We start from the raw sequence: 25,868 nt of genomic DNA, 5'->3' as shown, positions 1-25,868 counted from the left end.
GGCAGCCTCAGATGGAAGCAAGAGGCAGAAGGCTGCTGCACCAGTGGCAAGGTGATCACTAAGAAGGAAAGTCCATGTAAAAGAGATTAAAGTAGTGATATAAAAGAGACTCTCTCTCTCTCAGATTTCAACCCAGAGCTTTAATTTAATTTTCAAAGCAATGTAATTAAATGTGATGTTTAATTAAAAGCTTTCACAGTGATTGGATCGATTCTGCAAGCTTCCTCCATGGAAGAGCGGCTATGATATGCAGATTGATGCAATAAACTTGGCAGAGCTGCAGTGATACTCTAAAGCTATATAGAATATTGGCCATTGCTTGGTTTTAGACCAGGGCTCCAACATGGAAAACAATGGTGGGGAGTGGCATACAAAGCAAAATGCATCACTAATAAAAAATTAGGAAACCAAAGCCTTGTTTTACAAACATTTCCCTTCCCGATTATACATTCTTTTTCCTGTGATTCCCCCGTTAAAGGAATAAACGCTGAATATAAATAAACCTGTCCAAAGTAATACATTTTAGTGAACCAGAAGTCAAATATGACGGAGAACGGATGCATTAAAGAAGAATCTGTTAAATGAACACAGTTTCTGTATGTCAAGTATGTCCTCTGCTTTCTCCTACATCTGAAATGCCTCACACTGCAGCAACGTTCAGCAGTGCGACAAAAACACAGCTTCCTCCAAAGTGCTCCTCCTGCTGTGCCTTTGATGACTGCTAGGTGTCGCTGTAAAACTGCGCTCCGTTCACACTCCTCCTAAACGTCACGGCCAGGAAGGCCAAAAGCAACCCAAGACAGGAAAGAAGCCAAGATTTCTTCTTCTAAGATCACTGACCCATCAGGCTAACCCTATTAATACAATTTTGCACATCACAGGTGCCTTTAAACCTAGAAAGCAAGAACTCTCCAATAACCATGGCACACTGTCTGCTCCTCTCGCTAGAGGCCCAATGTCCATGGAAACAATTCAACCAATACGCCCCACCCTCTTCCATTCTGTAAAGCGACAGAATCAAATCATACAAGTTCCATTTCTCCAGTATTTTAATTTTACGTGGGGGAAAAGGCAGCACTGAAGAATGAATTATGAGAAGAATTAAAGCTTGGAAGTTTCCCCATGCGAAGGCAGATTGGATTGACTTGGCATAGTAACTGGGCAGATACCATTGCTTCCCTTTGTGAAAAACAGTCATACGTGCAAACAGATAACCTGTAAAGCCAGGGCCCTATAGACCTTCAGTAATTATAAAAAGGTCAGACTTAGCAATAACTCAGAGCTAAATATTCCCTCACTAGCTGAAGGTACTTTTCTATCCTCTCCTAAAACAGGAGTTCAACTACAGACGCACACAAAAACTTCCTAATCTGTTGCGCAGAGGAGAAATCCTGATGCAAGCAAATTTTTGGAATCAAAACTTGAAATCTATCCAAAACCTGTTTTCTGTGTTTTTCTTGGCACAGGCCGATGCTACAACTCTCCAGCCGCGGGTGTGCTCTGTGTCAAAGGGGAGAAAGAAGGGAAGCATTGGGGCCAATACTAGTGCATTAACATCAGCCAGTAATGGGCGTAAACACAGTGATAATCGCACATATTAACAGCCAGTGTTAATGAGACGCAAATGAGGCCCACGTTACTGCGGATGCTAAAGGACGCATGGTACTGCGAAAAAATATATATATATATCAACTGCACCTCCCCAAAGCATAGTTTTTTACTTTTTGCCTTAACCCGTGATGCATTTTGCACATTTTAGCTCGCATACTTTCTTGCTGTGCTAACAGATAGTGAATGTTTGCAAAGTTTTGCATCTCATTACCTCATTAGCATAGATATGTTAACAGTAGCAAAATTAAGTTTACAAGCGTTAACCGCTTGCAAGAGCTTTGATACACTTTACCATGCTGGGGTCCAACACGCGTTCAAGCTCCAGCAAGAACAGCAAATAAGTGCCGACGCGCTCACAGGCTTGTACCCCTTCATTTTTTTTTTTTAAACTATTTACGTAAACACGCAGATCCTCAGGAACAACTCAGCATGTGTAGGATGAACAACCTAATTTCTTCCTACGATAGCACATTAGCAGAAACCTGGTGAATGGTAAAACTCACAAACATGCAAAATATGCTTCTCCTATAGAGCATTATGGGATCTGTAGTCCTGTTTGCTCAAAAGAATGCTAAAGTGCACAGGGACAGAGGTCAGAAAACCCAAACTGGAATGCCCAGTCCTCACTGGCATGGTACTACATGTTCCGGCAGTAACAGACTTATTTCTTCAGGGTCCCTTTGGCATCTAAGGGAAGCTGCAAAGGGAGACATTTTCCTTTTATAGCATAAACTTGTAGATCAGCTACAGTGCTGAATGCCAGATTTATGTAGGCCTTAACGGTTTTGTTTTTTTTCCAAATATCTGACCTGGGTCAATGGTTCCAGTTCTAAAGTAAACTTGAAATCCAAGTCATATCGGTGACACAGATAACTTGGCTTATACCGAACATTCTTTGAGGGAAGGGTAACAAGCTGTTTCCAAGAAGATTTATTGGACAGAGATGGAAAGATCAGAGGTCAGCCCGTAAACCGCATGCCCCTAGTGATACACGCTGTAAAGATCCAAGAGCAGATTCTATGTCCAAAACTTATGGAGAGATGCTACAGCAAAAGAAAACAATGCACTGGCTGCAGACGTCAGCGAAACGAGCTTGGCTGCTTCTTCTGCTGGAGGTGGTGAGGCCCCTTTGACTATTCCCTCGATTCCAGGATTATTAATCCTTAATTACAATTTCCTAAGGCTGGGAGGCAGGGGAAGGGAGTGTTTTGCAAAGTCTGATCAGAACTGCACTCATCATAAAATAAATACATTTGTATATGACTCCAAGGATCTTAATCGCTGCAATATTTAAAGAGAAGAAGGAACAAGTAGATATTACCATTGCTAAGGAAGGAGGGGGTCTTTAGTGCTGGGAGAACAATGCGCTACTGCGGAACGCAGAATTTGCACAGATTTCCCCACACACACACACACACACACACACACACATCCACGCAGAATTTGGCAATTCTGCGCAGAAAATAGCAGAGGAGAACCCGGCATGACACGAATGCAGCGCACCATTCGCAGCGAAGATGAAGGCCACCAGCACACCACAAACGGAGCGCGTGCGCCATTCGCGGCGAACACGAAGGCCCCTGCGTGCCTCGGGGACACACTACACTCGCGGCAAAGATGAAGGCCCTGGTGAGCATGAATGTATGTAGAGAGGTGTGTGTGTGTGTGTGTGTGAGGAGGGGGAGGAGAATGTGAGGGAGGGGGAGGGGGATGAGAGATTAGGAGGGAGGAGGGGGAGTGGGTGAAAGAGCGCAGGGGAGGGGTGAGAGAGCAGGGAGGGTAAGCAGGGAGGGTGTGAGAGAGAGGGGTGTTTGAGTGTGGGGGTCAGAGAGAGGGAGCCTATATGAGGAGATTGTGAAGGAGTGTGTATGTGTGTGAGAGATTGGGAGCTCGTGTGTATAAAAAAGGGATTGTGTGTATGTGAGGGTGCTAGACTGTGTGAAGGGATTGTGTATTTGTGAGAGAGAGCCTGTGTGAAGGAGCGAGTGAGAGAAAGACATAGGTAGCCTGTGTGAGGATGTATACGTGAGAGAGAAAGGGAACTTGTGTGAGTGTGTATGCAAGATAGAGGGAGCCTATATGAAGAGATTGGGAGCTCATGTGTATGAAAAAGGGATTGTGTATATGTGAGGGTGCTAGCCTGTGTGAAGGGATTGCTTGTGTGTGAGACAGAGCTTGTGTGAAAGAGTGCGTGAGAGAGAGACATAGGTAGCCTGTGTGAGTATGTATGTATGAGAGAGAAAGGGAGTTTGTGTGGGTGTGTCTGCAAGAGAAAGGGCCCTGTATGAGAGGATGTGTGTGTGCGAGAGAGTGAGGGAGCCTGTATGAGGGTGTATGTATGTATATTAGAGAGAGGGAGCATGTGTGTGTGTGAGAGAGGGAGGGACAGAGGGAGCCTGTGTGAGGGGCAGTACTGAGAATGGGGTCAAACTCTGGGACTGGCAATAGAGTGGAAAGGAGAGATAGTGGCAGGTGGAGAAGTTGGGGCCTGAGAGAGAGTGGCAGGGACACGCTTACAGTGAATTTCTATGGAAATTCTGCTCAAAATATTAAAAATTCTGCATCTCTAAGTAATAAAGTTTTCCTGTATTAATTTAAAATGTAATTACTTAAGGACCATCATGTAAATTGTGTTATTTTGTCCAATATAAAATTTGCAGAATTTTGGAGAATTTTAAGTTTCTGTGCCCAGAATTTGTATTTTTTATGCGCAGAATTTTAAATTTTTTTTGCACAGAATTCCCCCAGGAGTAGGTCTTGCTGAAAAATCTGATGTACTTTTATGCTCTACATTTTCTTGGTATGGTACTCGGCAGGCAAGGACTTTTGTGCCTCTCATTAAGGTGCAAGCCTTGCTAATTTAGTTGTGCTATATAGCAGTGGCAAGGCCATGTCATATACTGGGAGGCACGTAATAAATTGACAGCTCTAACACCTTCCTGCTCCCAGCCTTCTGAAAATTGTAGATGATGTAAAGCTAAAGCACTATGTAGTAGGAGTGTGCATGACCAAAACTTTTGTTTTGGTTCATTTCTTTCATTTTTGGCCCAAATTTCATTTTGGAGGTGGAGGAGGGGTGGTTTTTTTTTTTTTTTTTGCTTAATTTTGATTGTCATTTTGGAAAATAGTGCATGCAATTTTCCAAAACAAAAACAAAATTCGGGGGGGGGGGGGGGGGGGAATTCTGCAGTCATTTGTTTGTTTTGGATTTAACAAAACAAAATAAAAGTGGCCACGTTCAGTTTGGATTACCATTTGTTTTTAAACAAATGCTATGTAGTTAGGGATGTGCAAGTCCTGCTACTCCTAGGGACAGACGTAAGAGAGCCCTTTAGCTTTTCTGCATTAAGTTGCAAGAACCCCTCTAGCCTTTGTTGTTTCAAGTGTATAGTGCTTTCCATTAGCAGTGATGACGTCAACCTGGAGAGTACAGAAACCTTTGCCAAACACACAGTCCACATAAATACAAAAGCTACTTAGAGCAGCAGTAAACAGAAATGTATTCTGGGAGCAGTAACCAACATCTAATCTATTAGTGTTTGCACAATTATTCCACGTCTCTATAGTGCTTCTCTTCCATTCTTGGTCTTCAGATTTGATGTATAACAACTTACTCATGGTCTTAAATTGCCTAACCAAGTTTGTTGGGGGGGGTTTTGGGGGGGGGGGGTTGCACTTTTTCTTGATTGTTCATCTGGAGTGTTTTTATCCCTTTTAGCTTTGTCCCTCTATTTCATGCTGTTATATCTACTTCCCGGAGCCACCTCTCTCTCTTTCGGTTCTTTTTCACCCGTCTCTCATTGCTTGAATTGATTTAATACCTTGGGATACCGGTCACATCCCCTTATTTTCTCCACCAGCAGGAGGCGTGTGCTCTTTTGTTTCCTTTTTTTTTTTTTGTTTTCTCTAAAACGTGCTATTTTGAGAGAATTTCAAAGGAAAAGTATGTGGCTCAAAGCCTGTTCAGCCAAGTCAGAGCAGACAGCAAGGGTGTGTGGCCATGCTTGGTCTTCTCCTTTAAAACAATCATTTAAACAGAGCATTTCAAACAAAATCTCTGAATTATGAAACATACATTTAAACATCTACCAAGTTTACTGCAAGCTCTTGGGCACGATTTCAATCTTCACATTATGCTTAAATAAACCAGGTTTGCAGGATTGCTCCTCCTCTTAAAGGCTGACGAACCCCGGCACATTGACTACCGGTACAAAAAATCATCCAGTCTGTGATGGTTCATGGGCACGCTGCCTTTGGATTTAAACACTCGCCTTTCTAAACCTGTGCTCAGGGCGAGCTACAATTCAGTTGCAGGAGGTAGTTCCGTGTTCAAGAGGGATTACAATCTACACTTATACCTGGGGGCAATGGAAAACAAAGTGACTTGCTTAAGATCACAAGGAGCATCAGTGGGAGAAGTGGGATTTGAATTCTGGCTTCCTGGGTTCTCCGCCACTGCTCGAACCACTAGGCCAGTCGTCCACTCCACTGATGTTCTAAATCCAGGGGTGGCCGGTACTCAAGAGCCACAAACAGGCCACGTTTTCAGGATATCCGCAACGACTATGCATGAGAAAGATTTGCATGCACTGCCTCCTTTTTATGCAAATCTAGTTCATGCATAGTCACTGGGGATATCCTAAAACCTGGCCTGTTTGTGGCTTTCGAAGACCAGAGTTGGCCACCCCTGTTCTAATCCATTTTCCTCATGCTTTCTTATCTCTCTCCTGTGGACAACTGTACAACAATGATTTTAATTTATCTTCCTTCTTTGTGCTATAGGTTGAGGGAAATTTACCTCAGAATCTAAATTTGGATTCATGTATCCTCACATATTCTCTGACATGGGTCGCTACAGTTAATGCCCACGAACCACAGAAGACTGTACCCCACCGCAACATGAAGATGGGTATTTGAACACGATTATCCATTCCTTTACTGTTACCATTTTAAACTCTGGTGATACTAACTCATATCCTCTGAAAGAAAAAGCAATATGTGTTGATATCATCTAACCATAGATAAATTACATGCTGGAGCTCAACTATAAAATGAATCCATCCTCAAGAGGATTATTTGTTTTAGGTGGTTGGATACCTAATATTTTTCAGTTTTATCTGGACAACAAGCCGTTTACATCCAAACTACTTGAATATGCTATCTCAGTTACTTTGACTTTCTTGAATTCCAAGCCAGTCTTAATTCGCTCCACAATGGCTTTCATCCTCTTTATTTCACTGAGGAGGCCCTTGCCAAAATTTCTAGTGACCTCTTTATAACTAAGGCCAGAGGCTACTTAATAATCATCTTCCTTTACCAATTCGCTGTTTTTGACACTCAGTTTACTCCTTGGTATTCTGTCCTTGTTTGGATTTGAAGACATCGCTCTATTTTGGCACTCCTTTTATCTCTGCCATTGCAACTTTAGTATCTCTCGTGTTGGATCCTCCTACAGCACTGTCCTGTTATTTGTTGGCATGCCCCAAGACTCTGCTTTGGACCTTCTCTCTTTACGCTCACTCTCTTGGTGCTCTGATCTCTTCCTAATCTTTCCTTTTTTTTTCAATTTAAAATTTTTATTTTGTGTTATCCAATCACAATACATAACCATCATTACAAATCAAATTGACACAAGACTGATATTTTCTCATAGAATTATGTTTCCCACAGCTTTCAATACCATCTTCATGCTGAAATTCCTAGCTCTCTCTATACCAAAACGTTCACCTACAATGCAGTCTCAGATCTTGGTTGGTTTATCTGACACCTTAGAAACATTCTATAGCAAAGTCTGAACTTATATGTCCTCCTAACCTCATTTCCTTCTCTCATTCCACATTCTTCTCTTTCAGTGGATATAACGTCATCCCCTCAGCCTGCAGTCTCGAGGTCGTCGTCGATTCTACATTGCTAAAACATGTCTTTTCTTCCTGTATAAAATCAACAAAATCTACCATTTCCTTTCTGAACACACTAAAACCCTTACCCAATCTTATCACTGCTTGTTTGGATTACTGCAACCTCCATCTCAAAGGTCTGCTGCTGAGCTCTCTCTCTCCACTACAATCTATTTAAGTTCAGCTGCATGACAATTTCCTCCAGTATCATTTCAACTGTTATACCCCTCTTTTCACAGTTGTACATTGGCACCCTATCTGCTTCTACATTCAGTTCAAACTCCTTCTCACCTAGAAATGAATTCACTCTGATGCTCCATGTGGCCTTCTCCTTTCTCATCTCCCCCTACAACCATCCTTGTGACCTCCATTCATCGAGCAAACTGCTCCTATCTGTGCCTTTCTCCTCTGTTCCTAATTCAAGATGCCACTGCCATGTAACTCCTTAGCGCAATCCATAAAGCCCACAGGATTAACCCTGTGGATACTTGGAGGGTCCTGCCAAACATTACTCAGACATATCTGTACTTGCATATATAATCCTTTGTTGGTAACCTCTCGACACCAGCTGGGTTCTGTCTCGACTCTATCCTCTGGTAATTTTTAGGAACACAAAGACCCTGTGGTCAAACAGCTCCTAGAAATGCACCTAAGATCAAATACAAAAAAATTGCTGGCATCACCAGTCAGTCACAAAGACAGAGTTAACAAATTAAAAGTTTAGGATTTGCCTCATGTTTAAGGCTCTGCATAAGGTTGATCCCTCAGTACTTCTCTAATTAATCTGTAAAATACACTCCAGGTTGCAAACTGTGGTCAAGCAATGAATTTTACTTTCTGATTCTTCAATCAAGACCTGAAGACTGGCTAGCACATATTCTGTTGTATTACCCTAATCATCTAGAACTCCCTCCCTAAGAAGCTTCACTTTGAGAAAGAGTATTTCAGGTTTAGGCAGCTGCTGAAGATATATCTGTATAAAAAAGCATTTCACTGAACTTTTCTGGTTTAAGGGGTTTCTTATTTATAAGCCTTAGAACTTTCTGATTCTATTTCTTGAAGAACAATAGGCTATTACACATTATTCCATCTATTCATGTCAATGTTTCTATTTTATTTGTGCGATTGGCTGGCTGGATCTCCCAACATTTATTTTGGTATTTATCCTGTTGTCACCTTAAACGCAACATGGCCAAGACAGAACTCCTTATCTTTCCCCCACGTCCCCTCTTCCTCCTTTCTCTGGATAACACAGTCATCCTCCCGGTCCCCTCAGCCCATAACCTAGGAATCATCTTTAACTCCTCTTTCTCCTTCTCTATGCATATCCAAAACTCTGCTAAAACATGCTGCTTCTTTCTCTATAACATTGCCAAAATCCATCCCTTCCTTTCTGAACACACTAACAGAACCCTTATCTACTCATCTCTTCCTGCTTAGACTATTGCAACTTGCTCCTCACAGACCTCCCGGCTAGCAATCTCTCTTCAATACAATCTATCCTAAATTCAGGTGCGCAACTTATCTTTCACCGGTCGCTACACTCACATAATTCCTCTTCTGAACTCACTGTATTGGCTCCCTATCCGCTCCTGCATGCAAGCTCCTCTTTCTTACCTATAAATACCTTCATTCTGCAGCACCTCACTCTCTCTCCTCTTACCCCTCCTCATGCACTCTGTTCATTAGACAAATCACTCGTTTCTGTGATCTTATCCTCTACTGCCAATTCCCAACTCCATGCTTTCCATCTGGCTGCGCCACATGCTTGGAATAGTCTTCTTGAACTAGAACGTCATGTTCCTTCTCTCGCCATGTTTAAATACTATGTAAAGACCCACCATTTTGTGGCTGTTTTAAAATCTTAGGCCTGTCTACTTTTAGCTTCAAACCTATCAAACCCAAGACAGCCCTCCGGCACAAAGGGCTTATTGTGGGAATCCAAGAATTCTATGGGTAGGTCAAACTTTCTAAGCACCTGCTGTTGGAAGAAAAGTGGGAATAGCAGTGCTGATCCACAGAAATCTTACTTTCCATCTGAGTCACCAGGTTACTGATCCCAGGGGAAGATATTTAATATTAGTTGGTAAAATTCAAGGCCAAGAAGTTACTATTTGTAAATTTTATGGCCCTAATAATTATAATAATTTTTTTCCCCACAGGAGTGTCTGCTAGTTTACTGTCGATTATGACAGGGCCTCTAATTTTGGGAGATTTTAATTGTGTTCATGATCCCCTATTAGATGGTTTACGTCATTTATATCTAATCGCCAACAAAAAATCATGATAAATAAACAATCCTCAGACTGGTACTCCACCTCTACAGGAGTACCCCAAGGCTCAGCCTTATCAGCTCTCTTATTCAACCTATATCTATTACCCTTGTGTCGACTTTTGGACGGCTTAAATTTAAATTTCAAAATATATGCTGATGATATTCAGTTCATTATACCCTTCACTGATTCATGGTCTAAAACTTTCTCTTTACTGCAATTATACTTGTCTACAATCAAAACTTGGCTTTCCCATAATAGGCTAAAATTAAACACAAACAAAACTGAACTAATTTATCTATCCACCATTCCAGATTCAATTTACAAACCTCCATCAACTTTTACCTTTGAGAACCAAATCATTTCCATAAAAACACACGCAAAAAACCTAGGGGTAATTCTTGACTCCAAACTATCAATGACAAAAAATATATCTGAAATTGTAAAAAAGTCTTTTTTCAAAATCCACATGCTAAAGAAATTAAAACCACTACTCCTTCCAAATGATTTTCGATTGATCACTCAAACACTCGTTTTATCTTCATTAGACTACTGTAATGCTTTATATCTTGGTTTACCTCAATCAACAATTCATCCACTTCAACTAGTTCAAAACGCAACTGCCCGTATGTTATACAATATCCGTCGAAACGAACATTATCTCTCCTATTTTACAACAATTACATTGGCTCCCAGTATCATACCGCATAATATATAAAATTTTATCCACTACACACAGCCTAATATACAATACTGATTCTATCTGGTTATGTTCACTGTTACGAATTTATAAACCATCCAGACAATTACGTTCCTTTGACAAATGTATGTTAGAAATTCCTTCTGTAAAATCTGTTAGCCTATCATTGACTCGTAAACGCGTTTTTTCAGTTGCAGGTCCAACATTATGGAACTCTTTACCAGACTGTATCCATTTGACTTCTAATCGCAGAGAATTAAAAAAATTAGTGAAAACTCATTTATTCACTCAAGCTTTTCATTTATAATAATTTTTTGCAATGTACTTATTTTTGTTTTTTTATTATAAATGTTTGTCCTTTTGTTTTTAAATTATGCATGTGCTTTGAACACTTGTAAACCGCCTAGACGGATATATATTATCCATTGTGCGGTATATAAAAAACTTTTAAATAAATAAAATAAAATAAATAAATTAGATAAATCTGACTCCCAGCCTACTTCAGCATATGGGAAAAAAAGGTATTTCATTTCTTTGTATGGAAATTAATCTGTTGGATGTTTGGCAAACGTTAAACCCACTTCGTGGGAATACACTCATGTTTCTCGGTCTCATTCATCAATGTCTCATTATAGACTGTGTTTTAATTTCAGGTTTCTTCTTTCCAAAGGTTTTGAGGGCGAGAAATTTCCAATCATGCAATGATTTGGATGGACTTCCAGATTTCAGAGGAAAATAAGGGGACTAGAATTTGGAGATTCCATAGTTATTTGCTAGAAGATAAAGAATTTAGAGTATCTTTGTAGACCAAATGGGAAGAAATTGAAAAGCATTAAGCCAATCATAGGGACAATGCTACTTTATACTGGGAAATCGGCAAAGCGGTTGAGAGGTGAGATTACCACGTTTGTTATTGCTCGTTCCAAAGTCTTACATAGAAATATAATTGAATTAGAGAAAAAGCTACAAGTGGCAAAACAAAATTTGGCACAAAACAATACTGAACAATTCAGGGAGGCTTATAGAGCTACCCTTCAAAGACCTGGTCTTGAGTGTCGGTATAGTAAAAGAAGTTAAATAAATAAAATAAATAAATAAAAAGCACAAAGGGCTATAAATTATGAGGCTCATAAGTTCTTCAGACATGGTAATAAAGCAGGTAGACTTCTGGCGAACTTAGTGAGATTAAGCAAAGGAAGGACATTCATTGAAAGGCTGCAGGATGAGCAGGGTCGCTCTACTACAAAAAGTGTAGATATCTGTCATATCTTACGTAGCTTCTATCAAAAGTTATACACAGACAACATAAGAGGTAGGATAAAGGAGGAAGATGAGTTTTTTCATGATTTGACAGTCACAGAAGAGCTTTCCACGTACTACGTCACTACCGTCACTATGTGTTCTTGTTAATTTTCCCTCATCTGCTTCCAATTGAGGAACCTTCGTTCCCTGTAAATAGTTACCCAGTTACTGTTTGTTGATGTTTATTTCTTGTATGCAAAGTTTACTGTTCTATGTAATGGCAGTGCCAAAAGTTCTGTATAATGACACTGTCAAAAAGTTTTAGTTATCTGTAAACCAATACGATGTACAAACGGCTATCGGTATATAAAAACCTATAAATAAATAAATAAAATAAATAATACATACACCTATTTCTGTGCAAGAAATAACCAATATCATTAAGTTGAGTAGGAGTCATAAAGCCCCTGGCCCAGATGGCCTAAGTGCTGATTTTTAAAAAATTCTTAAAGATCGGCTTCCCCAGACTCTGTGGAATTTTTATTTGGAAGTGCAGAGATGGGATACGTTCCCAACAGAGTTTACTAGGGCATACAGTACTGTTTTAGAGAAACCTGGTAAGGATCCAACTAACCCAGCCTCCTTTAAACCCATCTCTTTGTTGAATTATGACGCTAAATTATATGCCAAATTTTATGCAGATCGGTTAAGTAAAGTATTTCCTTCAATTATTTCCTTTAATCAAGTTGGGTTTGTGAAAGCTCGCTCCATTAGTGTTAATATGACAAAACTGCTAATTGCAATAGAAGAAAGTGTCAAGAGACACTGTCCCACAATGGCAGTAGGTTTTGACTCTGAGAAAGCATTTGACAGAGTTTCCTGGCCTTATTTATTTTCTGTTATGGACAGAATTGATCTAAAAAGTGACATTATTAACATTTCCTTGCTATACCAGAAGCCTACCTATGCAATTTTGGCTAATGGTCATATATCTGAGGATTTTGAACTTCATAGAAAGTACAAGACCAAGCTGCCCTCTCTCCCCTCTTTCTCTATGTTCTTTCCATAGACCCACATACATAAAATTGACTCTGACCCACAAATGAAGGGGTTCCATTTACAGCTCCAAGACTTTAAGGTGGCTACCTTTGCAAATGATATTTTAGTGTTTTTACAGGTCTCTCGGGGCTAAAAATACTGAGAAATCAGAAGTGCTGGAAATATATGGTAACCTGCAGGACAACTGGGAAGGTACATTCCCATTAAAATGAGTGGACCAAAAAATGAAGTATTTAGGAATTATGCTCATGGGGGATTTGAGACATATTTATGAATCCAATATTGGGCCTCTGATTGCAAAAATGAGGCAAAAATTTAAGAGTTGGTCTTCCTTACCACTCTCCCTTATGGGAAGAGTGCAATTAATAAAGATGATGGAATTGCCGAGATGGCTGTATGTATTACAACTCCCGCTGTGGGGTAAACAAAGCAAGGTTCCCTTTAACTACCTTGTTGGCTGATCCATGGCAAAGGGTTTGAACTGCCCTTCATGGAGGGATTACAATTTAACATGCATGATGAGACATGTCAAAGATTGTTGCTAGGTTCTAGTTTTTTTTTCATCATATGATTTTGTCAAAAATTGGGTTTTTCCTTACTGGCTGGGGAATTTGGTACAAATAAAGCTTTTTGAAGTTCCGGCGCAGTTTCAGAAAAGTATATTAATTAAATAGGGTAGAAGGGCCTGGACATACTTATGCAAACAGAAATTACATGGAGTACAAATTATAACTTTTTTGACTCTGAGAGGAAATCATCAATTTTTCCTGGGAGTAGACACTCCTGTCTTCCAGCATTGGGAAAGTAAAGGCTTAATAAGCATACAGCAATTCCTAGTGGATCAAACACAGAAGCTCAAGAGTGATTGCAGAGTCAAAAGACTTTTTTGGCATTCCTGCAACTCAACACTATATACGTTCTTTGTGGCTACACAATAGGGACTTATATGATTTCACTGGGATTAGAGAGGTTCTTTTGTGGAAAGGGGTAAGCCTAATTCCTGTGCATTTCTTAGAAGAGCAATCAAAAATATAAGGGATGAAACTGTAATAAATAGTAAGTAGTCAAATGGGGAAAACAGGAAGCTATTCACATAAACTCAGACATTTTTACTTTTCTTCAAGATAATTTGACAATTTCTGAAAGTGTTCATTTGAAAGAAATGATATATAAATTACTCCATTGCTTGTACAGGTCTTGAGCTTGGCTTTATGCGGCCAAACTATATGAGACCAATGTTTGTTTAAAACGTAATCTTGGTAAGGGCACTTTTTTCATAGTACATGGGAGTGCGCACAGATTTCCAAGTTTTGGTCAGAGACTGTTACATATCTGGGTACGTTGTTAAAATTGATCTATCCCCAAGTCTCCGAAAGTTTGCTTATTTGGAGATTTTATTTATTTATTTAAGGCTTTTATATACCGATGCTCCTGTACTAGTACAAATCAAGATATGTGGCTTGTCCTTTCTACCAAAAAAAGTTAATTCTTAGGAAATCTTGTGTTTTAGCTTTGCAATCCATTCTAGCTATTGTTGCATCGGAGGTGGACCCTTGGGCCGAGGTGGGGTTGACGCAACCCATAGGTAGGGACCTACTGGTCCCCACCGTCGGCAGGCGGAGTGGGCTGATAGAGGCCGCTGGAACTTCACTTATACCAGTTCTCGTTCCCCGCAGGTTGAGCCTTTGGGTGCCAGGACCGGCAGGACTTAGGTGGGCCTCTGTGTAAAGTCGAAGTGGTCTGATTCAGCCCAGAGACAGCAGGTGGAAGATAGTACAGTTTCTCTGAACAAGGCAATGTCCTGGAAACCCAAGCACCAATGGAACGAGAGCAGACAGGGGGCGCTTGAGTAAGAGCAGGCCGAAACCTGAATAAACCACGTCCAGGGAGTAAGATGAAGAGGCGTCGAAGAACAGGCTTGAGTCTGAGCTGGCGGCAATCTGAAGGCTGTGGCAAGCAAGGCTGAGGTCTGATCATGAAGAAAGCCAAGCGTAGTCAGGTGAAGCAGAGGTCTGGGTCTGGAGATAGGCAATAGCATAGTCAGGAAAAGCGAAGGTCCAGACTAGGAGAGAGTCAATGGCGTGGTCAGGAAAAGCAGAATCCGGGCTTGGAGAGAGTCAATGGCGTGGTCAGGCAAAGCAGAGTCAAATCCATGTAGTCAATCCGAAGAATGGAACGAGGTAGGAATGAGGAGACAGGAACCAGGAACAAACGAGGACAGGAACGCAGAAATGAGACAAATCTCAGGAAGCAACGAGTACTCGACCAGCAAGGAGACCTGTTGCAAAGGCAACACTAGGGAACAGAGCCTGCACTTAAATACTATAGCTGTGTTGACATCATCCGCGATCCCTACTTAAACTTCAATGATGCGCGCGTGCCTAGGGAGGGGCACGGCACGAGTAATAGCATCTCTCCGTGGGCCACGCGGAGAGGCCCGACAAGAAGTGGCAGCAGGACCAGGAATGCCAGGGACCATGGCAGGACCGGAGGCGGCCCGAGGATGGAACTGATAGCCCACCGCCGCCAGCGAGGAGCAACCAGGAGCTGGAGTCATTGAAGAAAGGTGAGGGGGCTGTGCCACGGGTCTGCCACAGACGGCACGCGTAACAGCTATGTGGATTCAATCAGAAACGCCTACACTTAAACATTGGAAGGCTGTCTATATACACTTTTGCACTTTTAATACCCGACAGTGAAAAACAGATCATGGGAATATAGAGAGAAGTGCATGAAGTTTTGGCAAAGGTATTGGGACTTGCTTCCTCAGCCTAGGCAAGATTACATCCAACAGATGTAGAACAATGGACTCAGACTCAACAAAGTGTTTATTAATTTTGGTATTACTCCACATCTGCCTTAACTTAATCACAGGTTATAGGGTGGGAATAGCAGAACAAGAGGGATAGCTGTTTTGCAAGTTGTAGTGTTGCTCTTGCTGTGTTTAACATTGTATGAAAAAACTGAATACATTTATGTCAAAAAAAAAAAAAAAAAAAGGACCTCCTTAGGCCATGCCGCAAGGATTTCCTGGCAGAGGACGGAGGGTCCTATGTACTGGCAGAGAGGTGCTGAAGGGTCTCATGGTGATCTTTCAACTGAGCCACAGCAACCCTCACCTATCACCAAAGAGGTTCTCGCCAGTACACGGCAGGTCCGCAGGCTTTTCCTGGACCTCCGGCCGGAAATCAGAAGCTCGGAGCCAGGCCATCCTGTGGGCACCAATGCCCGCTGCTGCTACCCTAGCTGCAGTTTCAAACATGCTGTAGGTGGAGCGCACCTCGTGTTTGCCACATTCCAGGCCCTGCTGGACTGCCAAAGTATCCTGCTGCTATTGGGGTAGATGCTTGGAGACTTCCTGGACCTGTTTCCAGTGGTTTCTCTTTTATTGTGTCATGTAAAGCTAGTTTGAAGCAATACGGACAATCAACGTGGCACCCTGAAATACCTTCCTACCCAGCGCATCCAGCTCCCTGTGCTCACGACCCAGAAGGCTGGCGGCATGGGTGCGGGAATGCTTGGTATTTTTGAGGGCAGACTCCACTACAACCGACTGATGAGGGAGTTGCCAAATCTCTCAAACCCCAAGGCATGCTGTCCTAAGTAAACAGCATCAGCCTTATAATTCACCAGAGGCAAGGAGATGAGAAACTCTCAAATCCTAAGGAGTAACTCCTTGGACAGGAACTGTCACCACCTCCTTTGGGACATCAACAAACTGGAAAACCTCCAGCATCTTATACCTGGCATCCTCCTCCATCAGAAGTTGAAACGGAATGGGTTCAGCCATGGCCCAGACAAATCCCGTAAAGGTCAGATCCTTGGGCGGAGACGGGTCCAAGGGAAGATCCCCAGAGTCATCAGACGGAGACTCGGAGGTATTATCCCCCATGGGTCATACGGGGGGGGGGGGGGGGGGGATAATACTAAGATCATCTGGAGACACCAGTCGAGAGCCACTGCCCAGGCCCCTCGGCTTAGGCACCAAGGCCCCCAGTACCGGACCAGGCAATGCCGGCCGTGCTACCAAGGGCCTCAACGGTGCTGTGGGGCTGAAATGGGCCTTCCTCCTCAGAAGATCCTACAATGGGGATCGCACTGGATGGAGGAGACAAAGGTGCCATCGGGGTATCTAAGGACCCCGGACACTGGCAGAGGCGGCATGGGGAGGACATTGAGGCGCTCCAGCATCGGTGCCAACATCGAGAGTGCAGGTTCCGGCACCAGTGGAGGAATCTGTGGGGCCAGCAGCTCGAATCCCTGCAGGGCTTGGACCACAGCCAGTTGCACCCTGCGTTCCAACTCCTCCTGGAAATCTGATGAAGACAGGATGAACAGAGGAGGGGGAGGCATCACCAGATCTTCCTCGGAGCCCTGAGGAGGATCAGTGCCCAGTACTGGTATCAGTGGGGAACAGCTGGGACTCCTGGATTTCATAGAAGGTGGTGTCTCCTCTCCGCAGGGTCGCTTTGGGGGCATCACTGCAGGCGCCTATGCCAATCCGAGCCAGATACCGTACATAGATGGAGAACGTGGCAATGTTTTCTGGACTTCCCATGGTGCTTGGCCCAGTCTTTCCCCAGCACAGAGGAGGAAGGTGACGATCTGGATGTCCTAGAACACGAAGACACCGATGACGGCTGATCCCCAGCGCTCTTTGCCCTCTTTTGGCATTGATGCCCCGGACACTGGAGATGATGCCATAACCAAAAAAACCCGGCCAGCAGTCGATTACCAGTGGGTAATGAAGGGAACATCACTGGGAATCGCCACCCAACCAGCTAAGCCAGGGGAATAGAGAGGGATCCAGTGCAGGGAAGTCGATGAATCGACCAGTGAAAAAGCTTTCCAAACTGAAAAAGACCATGAGCTCCACAACTGCAAGACTATAGCTCCGCGGGAAAAGAAGAGACTGGAGAGGGACCCGTGTGGACGCATGGATAGTGACATGCTGGGCATGCTCAGTATGCCAATCAAAGTTTTAGAAACTTTGACATAAGTTTTCCATGCTGGGCTCCATCTGATGTCACCCATGCATGAGGACAACCATCCTGCTTGTCCTAGGAGAATGTTTTTCACTATTATATATTTTATTTTTGTGTTTTATCATTGTACATCGCTTCAAGCCTGTGGAATAAGCAATAAAATATGTTTTATTTAATTAACAAACAATTGAAGCAGTAAACAGTAAATTGAACAGTAACAAACAGCCTCCCATGGAGGTGGTTGAGACAAAGACAGGATCTGAATTCAAGAAAACATGCAACAAAGCAGGAGGGTCCCTGAGAGCGTGGTAGGAATTGTAGTCATGTGGATGGGCCATAATGTCTTTTTCTGCCATCATGTTTTTACAAACACCAACAATGAAAACAACAAGGATTCATACAATTAACGTTATCTAAACAAGCTTCACTAAGGCAGTGCCTGAGGACATTGAGGATTAGCTGTAAAGCTGGCCAACACCTTGGCACAGATCTGGTTTTTATATACTCCCAGCCGAGATTCTAGCAGATTAGGGGTTCGTTCTCGGTGGGCTGTGTCTGAAGGACCAATCAGGACAAAGAGCAACAATTTTCCGACCAATGGCACTGTAGGATGTCACAATTCCCTGAGGATGCTGGGAAACATCTGTCCAAGACTCACTCTTGAGTCCTGCAGGCACTGCAAGCCTCAGCCATAGTACAGCAAGGGTCAGAACATGCAGACCAGCTGAAGGCAAAGGAATTCTTTCTGGGAGGAAACAAAGGTCCCAGGATAAAATAAGGAATCACAATGCGTATGAAAGCTCCTGTTTTGCTACGTCCACCCTTTCTGTCTTGTGACACCATGTGCCTGGAACAGTTTTCCCTGAATTGATATGTCTTGCTCCATCTCTGCCATATTCAAATCTTGCTTAGAAAGCCACCTCTTTGAAATTGCTTTTAAATGCAAAACCCCTCAACTCTTCCCGATCTTGCAACCCCCCACCCCCACCACACACACACACAAAGTTTAATATGTTTCACTGTAATAGTTAAGTGATTTCTGGAAAAGCATTTGTCTTGTGTCTCTCAATTAAACTGTAAGCTCTATGGAGCAGGGACTGTCTCATTTGTGTGTCAGTACAGAGCTGGGTACACTTAGTAGCACTACAGAAATGTCAAGTGTGAGTAATTGAAAGTTCTCTTGGAGAGAGGAGGAAGCGCACATCTGTGCAAATCCCTTCATTTTGTACATAAATAAGAAAAAAATCTCCCTCGGCTTTATGTACTATACTGGTAAATATAACAAAGAAATGATAACCATTACAGGATTATTAATCAGTCTATGGCCCAGGTTTAGGACATTATTAGACATAACAAGAACTTAAGTTTGTGTTTCTCTGACAGATCAAGCTGCTGTTTCTTGGACAATGCTGCAGCTCACCCAGTTAATTAGAGAAACCTAATTTTTATTTATTTTTTATTTATTTAGAGTTTTTATATACCGGCAATCATGAAAACATATCTTGCTGGTTTACATCGAACAGGAGTGCATTATAAACAAAAAACTAGAACTGTGGTGTCCGAAAGTACAGTTACATTTAACAAGGGTAGCCGAACTTGGAGAAGGAAGAAGAGAGGAGAGAAAAGAGATGGTTAAACAATATACAATTTAAATATAGTATACAGAATAAATGTTATATACAAGAGGAGTGGAGTTTTAGGAGTCATTGGAATGTGTCATTGGGTTCCTCTCTATGGATACATCGCTTCTATTGCACTGCTGCTGAACCTGTGCTAGGAGAGAAGAGCTCTTGAGTCGATTATCTTATCCAAACCAAGAAGTTCTTACTGCAAAGACAGCTCTCGGCAAACAAAACTGGAGAATAAAAAATAGGCAGAATTTCTGTGGCACTATCCACAGTCCTAGACCTTTTCAAAACTTTACAACATATATAATTTAGCTGCTCATTTACTCTGACATTCACAGGATGCACATTACAGCCTCTGGTCTTCCTCAGGGCTCCCAGTCCATTCCCTGCAACATTTGTAAATTCCAATAACCGAACTTATGCTACAAATGAAAGCTAATTCCCTGCTAATTTTGGCTCTCCTCCTCCTCCAAACACTTGTTTTTTTCCTGCCAGTTCTAATGCATTCCTCTGCTCTTCAATCCGCTGGCAGAGGATTCCAGAGTTACAGTCCTGCTCTGCAAACGTTCCTGCATGCATCTCTGCTAAGGCCCCCCTCGTCATGGGGGGGATGATAGACCTAGAAAGTTCACCCTGCAGGCCTCAGTGACCTTGGAGATTGGTAAATCTTCAGCGTTGTGCCCGTGCATCTCGGGACGTCATTGCTCAACACTTTGTGAATTTGTATCAGAATTTTTAAGCTAATTTGCCGCTGTACTATAAAGCTGTACTAACCGTCCCGTTATTCACCAGTGGATTGAATGTGAAAGTAGCCCTATCTTAAGGCTGGCCTGATTGTGATGCCCAACTCTATATCCTTGGCTTAGGGCTGCTACAATTCCCGGAAAACGGACACCACGGCTCAACAAAACGCGCATTTTCATTGCCCTGTGTTTTATCTGTTGTAGCTGCTAATGGTACCTCTCTGAGGAGGATCACACTGCACCGGGCTACCTTTTCACAAGTAAGTTAACAGGTATTCACAACTTGTGACTCAACGGCAGTAAGAGCAAATGATTTTTATATTCCAGCTTCCAGAACAAAACCATCACAATTTCTTTCTTTATTCTAGAGGGCACCCGTGTCCCGAAAGCTGGAAAACATGCAGCCTCTTTGGCCACATTCGTCATTGTGAACCAGAAGTGGCCATGGGTGCTGCTGTGCTAATCATCTTTTGGCTTCTCAGCTGAAAACTAAAAACTCTGAGGGAAGGGCATGTTGAAGAACACTGAGGGAGAGCATAATAAGAGTTACAGCCCTTTTTTCTCAAAAGCAAACAGCATAAAACTGGAAAAAAAAAAAAATATATATATATATATATATAAGCCTGAGGAATAAGAGAAAACCACCAAGCACAGAAACAGGCTGAGAAAACAGGGAGGTTGATATCCTGTACCATCATCTTTAAAATGCTGGACATGTGTGCCTAAGTTATTTTGGTGACGGTTACAATATTAACCCATTTAGGAAAGGAGGAGGATTGGGAAAAATAGTGAAAAAAAATCTCCAAAATTTTTTTAGAACCTTTAAATTAAGCAAATAAGAAAATGCCATACTGGGTCAGACCAAGGGTCCATCAAGCCCAGCATCCTATTTCCAACAGTGGCCAATCCAGGCCATAAGAACCTGGCAAGTACCCAAACACTAAGTCTATCCCATGCTACTGTTGCTAGTAATAACAGTGGCTATTTCTAAGTCAACTTAATCAATAGCAGATAATGGACTTCTCCTCCAAGAACTTATCCAATCCTTTTTTAAACCCAGCTACACTAACTGCACTAACCACATCCTCTGGCAACAAATTCCAGAGTTTAATTGTGCGTTGAGTGAAAAATAATTTTCTCCGATTAGTTTTAAATGTGCCACATGCTAACTTCATGGAATGCCCCCTAGCCCTTCTATTATCCGAAAGAGTAAATAACCCGATTCACATTTACCTGTTTCTAGACCTCTCATGATTTTAAATACCTCTATCATATCCCCCCTCATCCATATCTTCTCCAAGCTGAACAGCCCTAACACCTCTTTAGTCTTTCCTCATAGGGGAGCTGTTCCATCCCCTTTATCATTTTGGTCGCCATTCTCTGTACCTTCTCCATCACAACTATATCTTTTTTGAGAAGCTAAGGATCCTTTGTGCTTATCCTAGGCTTTATTCCTCACTCCCCACAACTAAGGATCATCTGTGCTTATCCCAGGCTTTACCTCTCACTCCCCCACAGCTAAGGATCCTCAGTGCTTATCCCAGGCTTTATCCCTCACTCCCCCACAGCTAAGGATCTTCTGTGCTTATTCCAGGCTTTACCTCTCACTCCCCCACAGCTAAGGATCCTCGGTGCTTATCCCAGGCTTTACCTCTCACTCCCCCACAGCTAAGGATCCTCTGTGCTTATCCCAGGCTTTACCCCTCACTCCCCCACAGCTAAGGGTCCTCTGTGCTGATCCCAGGCTTTATCCCTCACTCCCATACAGCTAAGGATCCTCTGTGTTTCACAAAAAAAACATCTGACAATCAAAGCACCCATGAACTCACTGCCTGTGATTTTTAAACACCTCCTCACATGTATACACCTAAAATTAAGAAAACATTTAGAATTTGTGGCTGCCACAGTTGACCTTTCTGGCTACTGTCAGTTTTGCACTGCCATTTGTCAGCCAGTGCTATCAAACCCAAAGGAGTTAAAAAAAAAATAGATGACAAAAAATATCTGGACAATCATGACAGAGCATTCCAATAGACCTTAACTATTACACAATAAAGATGACAGAAGCCTCCTGTCATTTTTGGCTTTCCCTGTCTTTTATTAATGAAAATCCGGAAGCTCTAAACAAGCATAAGCTGTGCAGTCTTAAACAGCCAATTTCCTCTAAAAATAGCACAGGCTTCCTTCTGGCACATTCACACCTACTTATGCAGTGCGTTCAAAGGCAGGAAAACTTGGAAGCCCTGTGCATCTGGAAAGCAAAATTCCTTTACCTCACCTAGCCCTGGCAATGCACACATTCCTTTCAAGGGTCCTTCAGGGAAGCTTTTATCAAGGGAACGTTTGCTCCCACTTCTCCTTTGTTCTCCTGGTAGTTTCGGCTTAGTTTTTGGTGGTTCCTGCAAAGCACAGTTTAGACTACAAAGATAAAAAGGGTGTGCGAGTTTTTGATGTTCACTTTTAAATCAAGCATCAAAAGGGTGATACAGGATAAGTTGCTTTTCCCTTCTCTCTCTGTGATGAGCTTTTGTATCCAGGCATTGTCAGAACCTGTCCTACTGAGCGATGCCCCTCTCTCTGCAACCTTCCGCCCTGTTTGTACGGAGAAAGAATTCGACGGTGTTCATTTCAACAAGGGGGAATGGTTAAAATAGCGGCAACAGTAGATGAGTTTCCCTCCAGATGAGCCTTCATTTAGTCAACAGGCATGGAAGAACCAGCCTCCTGGTGAGGCCCAGGAAAAAGCAGAGAGCATTCTCAACTGCAGAGAACTTAGAAATCATGTGGTCTCAATGTGCAACAAGGAGAACACTGGGCAAACTAGATGGGCTACAATAGACATTTTCTGCCATCACATTCCCCATTTCAAAACTGCACATGTTCACATCATGGAAATTTGCTCATCGCAGCTCAGAGTCTACCGTTTCTCTTTGGAGTAGTTCCCATCCTGTGCTGGATGCCTCGGACACAACATTCTTTCCAGAGTAGCATCGCGTGAGCACTTTGAAGATTATCTCAGGCTTCAGCTCTAGCAAGAGATACTACAATGCTCCTTTCTGCTGGGGGATATCAACGTGATGTGTAAACTTTCAGCAGCTGCGAAAACGGACAGTAGCTTCACATGAATAAAATGCAGCTTAACCACCACAAGAGAGCTTGAGGTGCATTGCTTGTTCTTGAAAAGACTTGTGTTGTTCCACACTAGCAGTTTTCAAAGGCCAGCACATACATACACTTCCGAAAAATAAAATTCTAAGTCATATCATGACAAACTGAGCTGGAAACCAGAGACCTGCATTTACATGAGCTTTATTCCTCGCAGCACCTATCTCATTTTTCGGATAAATATGAGGAAACTGCTTTTTTACTAATAAAGCACATTGACTTCATGAAGATAAACTGCTACAGTAAGTTCCCTTGCACAAAGTTCGGTCTTCTATACACAGAATATAAATGTTTCAAATAAAAAAGAAAAAAGAAAATAAAATATTCCCCTCCATCTGAATGGCAGAGATATGGTAGAGATGAAAGATTCAAGCAAGGGCAAAGGGAGATCAGTAACAAATGGAGTATTACCTTTAGTTCACTGGTCCAGGTCAGCTCTCAGCAAAAGCTGTACAGTCAGAGGGTCATTCACGGGTTTGCATGTGAAATGTTACTGGTCTTGATCCAGGGTCCCACTGACATGTAGCCACAAGATATGCCTAAAACCAATATCACAAAAGCAACCCTATTTATTTGGAAATGTATCCTGTCCATACACAACTGCTCAGGGTGGGTTACAATAGAAACAAACATTTCAGTGACTAGAAAGCAAACAAAACAAACACTAAAATAATAAAAACAAGAACAGCAATGGCAATGCCTAATTTAAAAAACAAAAAATGAGCATTTTATATCTAGGAAAGCAAGGCAGAGTTGCTTACATGCAACAGGTGTTCTCCGATGATAGCAGGACATTAGTCCTCACACATGGGTGACATCATCAGATGGAGTTCTGATGCAGAAAACTTATGTCAAAATTTCGAGAACTTTGACTAGTGACAGCATGCTCTATACCACAAGTCCACGTGGGGTCCCTCTTCAGTCTTGTATCATAGAATTATAATTAAAATAAAAATAAGAGAAACCCAACTCTGCGGGTGGGTTTCGTGAGGACTAACATCTTACTGTCCTCAGAGAACACCTGTTACAGGTAAGCAACTCTGCTTTCTCTGAGAAAAAGTAGGATGGTAGTCCTCCTACATGGGTGAATCCCTAGCTACAGGCTGCTCCCCAACATAAAAAGGGGTCCAACAGACATCTAACCAGGTGCCAATGGGCACAAAACCACCGGTACTGTTGGTAACAGAGGGGGAGACAGTCTGAACCCAAAGGGTCTTAGATGGGAGAGTTGTGTTCTATACCTCAAACAGGTTCACCAAGGATAGACTGGCCAAATCTACTGTCGCGTCGGCGATCCCTATACAGAAAATGTGTAGAGAGAACACCATGTTGCAGCCTTTCAGATCTTCTCCACAGGAACTGCTCACAGGTGGGCTACCGAAGCTGCCATGGCTCTGACAGAATGAGCCTTGATATGACCCCCAAGATGCAGTCCTGCCTGGGCATAACAGAAGGAGATGCTAGCCAACTGGATAGAGTTTATTTGGCAACAACAATGCCCAATCTATTCTTGTCAAAAGAAATAAAAAATTTGGTTGGACTGTCTATGGGCTTCTGTGTTCTCCAGACAGAAGGCTAAGGCTCGCTTGCAATCCAAACTGTGCAGTGCTCGTTAGTCTTGGTGTGAATCAGGCCTGGGAAAGAACACTGGCAGGACGACTGACTGGTTAAGATGGAAATCCATCACCACCTTAGGCAGGAACTTAGGGTACATATGCAAGACCACTCTGTCATGATAAGACTTAGTATAAGGTGGATAAGTCACTAAGGCCTGGAGCTCGCTGAACCTGTGCGCTGAAGTAACCGCCACCAAAAAAGTGACCTTCCAGGTCAGGTACTTCAGGTCACAGGTGTGCAGTGGCTCAAAAAGAGCTTTCATCAGCTGAGCTAACATCATGTTGAGGTCCCAAGACACGGCAGAAGGCAGAGGAGGCTTCAACTGAAGTAGGACCTACATGAAATGTACAACTATAAGCTGTACAGAGATGGGCATACCATCTACACCTTGGTGGTATACAACAATTGCACGGAGCTGATCTCTAATGGAGTTCGTCTTTAAGCCAGCTTCTGATAGGTGTAGAAGGTAATCAAGCAGTTTTTGTTTGGGGAAGAACAGATATAGGGCCTTCTGCTCATACCACATGGAAAATCTCCTCCACTTCAGTCCATAGGACTTTCTAGTGAAAGGCTTTCTAGAAGCACCAGGACCTGAGAGACATCCTCTGAAAGATCAAGTGGCTGCAGGATTAACCTTTCAACATCCAGGCTGTGAGATAAAGGGCCTAGAGGTTGGGATACAACCACCTGCCTTGGTCTTGCGTGATGAGATATGGGGAAGTCCCCAAGCTGATCGGTCTTCCAGATGGACAACACCTGAAGGAGTGGAAACCAGACCTGTCTCAGCCAATGAGGAACTATGAGAATCATAGTCTCTCTGTCCTCGCAAAGCTTCAAGACAGTTTTTGTCATTAATGGAATCAGAGGCCACGCATATAACACTTCCACTAGTTTCTCATTTGATACCCACACTATTACCATTTCTCAAATTATCCGTAATTTAGAAGT

General features: G+C 42.5%; 1 protein-coding gene and 1 long non-coding RNA gene across 9 annotated transcripts in view; one reads left to right on the top strand and one right to left on the bottom strand.

Moving 5' to 3' along the window:
- The window catches only part of LPP (LIM domain containing preferred translocation partner in lipoma), a 937,968-nt gene that overhangs the window by 737,356 nt on the left and 174,744 nt on the right, over positions 1-25,868 (bottom strand). For 7 of the 8 annotated variants that reach the window (XM_029617261.1, XM_029617260.1, XM_029617259.1 and 4 more), the window contains one exon: positions 23,715-23,842. The exons of the other annotated variant lie outside the window; for it this stretch is intronic. The gene's annotated coding sequence lies outside the window, so the exon portion shown is untranslated. The remainder of the gene's footprint in view (positions 1-23,714; positions 23,843-25,868) is intronic. 8 annotated transcript variants of the gene reach the window in all.
- LOC115099543 lies at positions 2,592-14,740 on the top strand. Its single transcript, XR_003858829.1, has 3 exons — positions 2,592-2,729; positions 11,135-11,373; positions 14,459-14,740. It is a non-coding gene; the product is annotated as an uncharacterized LOC115099543 (long non-coding RNA).

Source organism: Rhinatrema bivittatum, chromosome 9, assembly GCF_901001135.1.
Source record: "Rhinatrema bivittatum chromosome 9, aRhiBiv1.1, whole genome shotgun sequence".
Classification (NCBI taxonomy): Eukaryota; Metazoa; Chordata; class Amphibia; order Gymnophiona; family Rhinatrematidae; genus Rhinatrema; species Rhinatrema bivittatum.
This window is presented reverse-complemented; position numbering and strand designations above follow the sequence as displayed.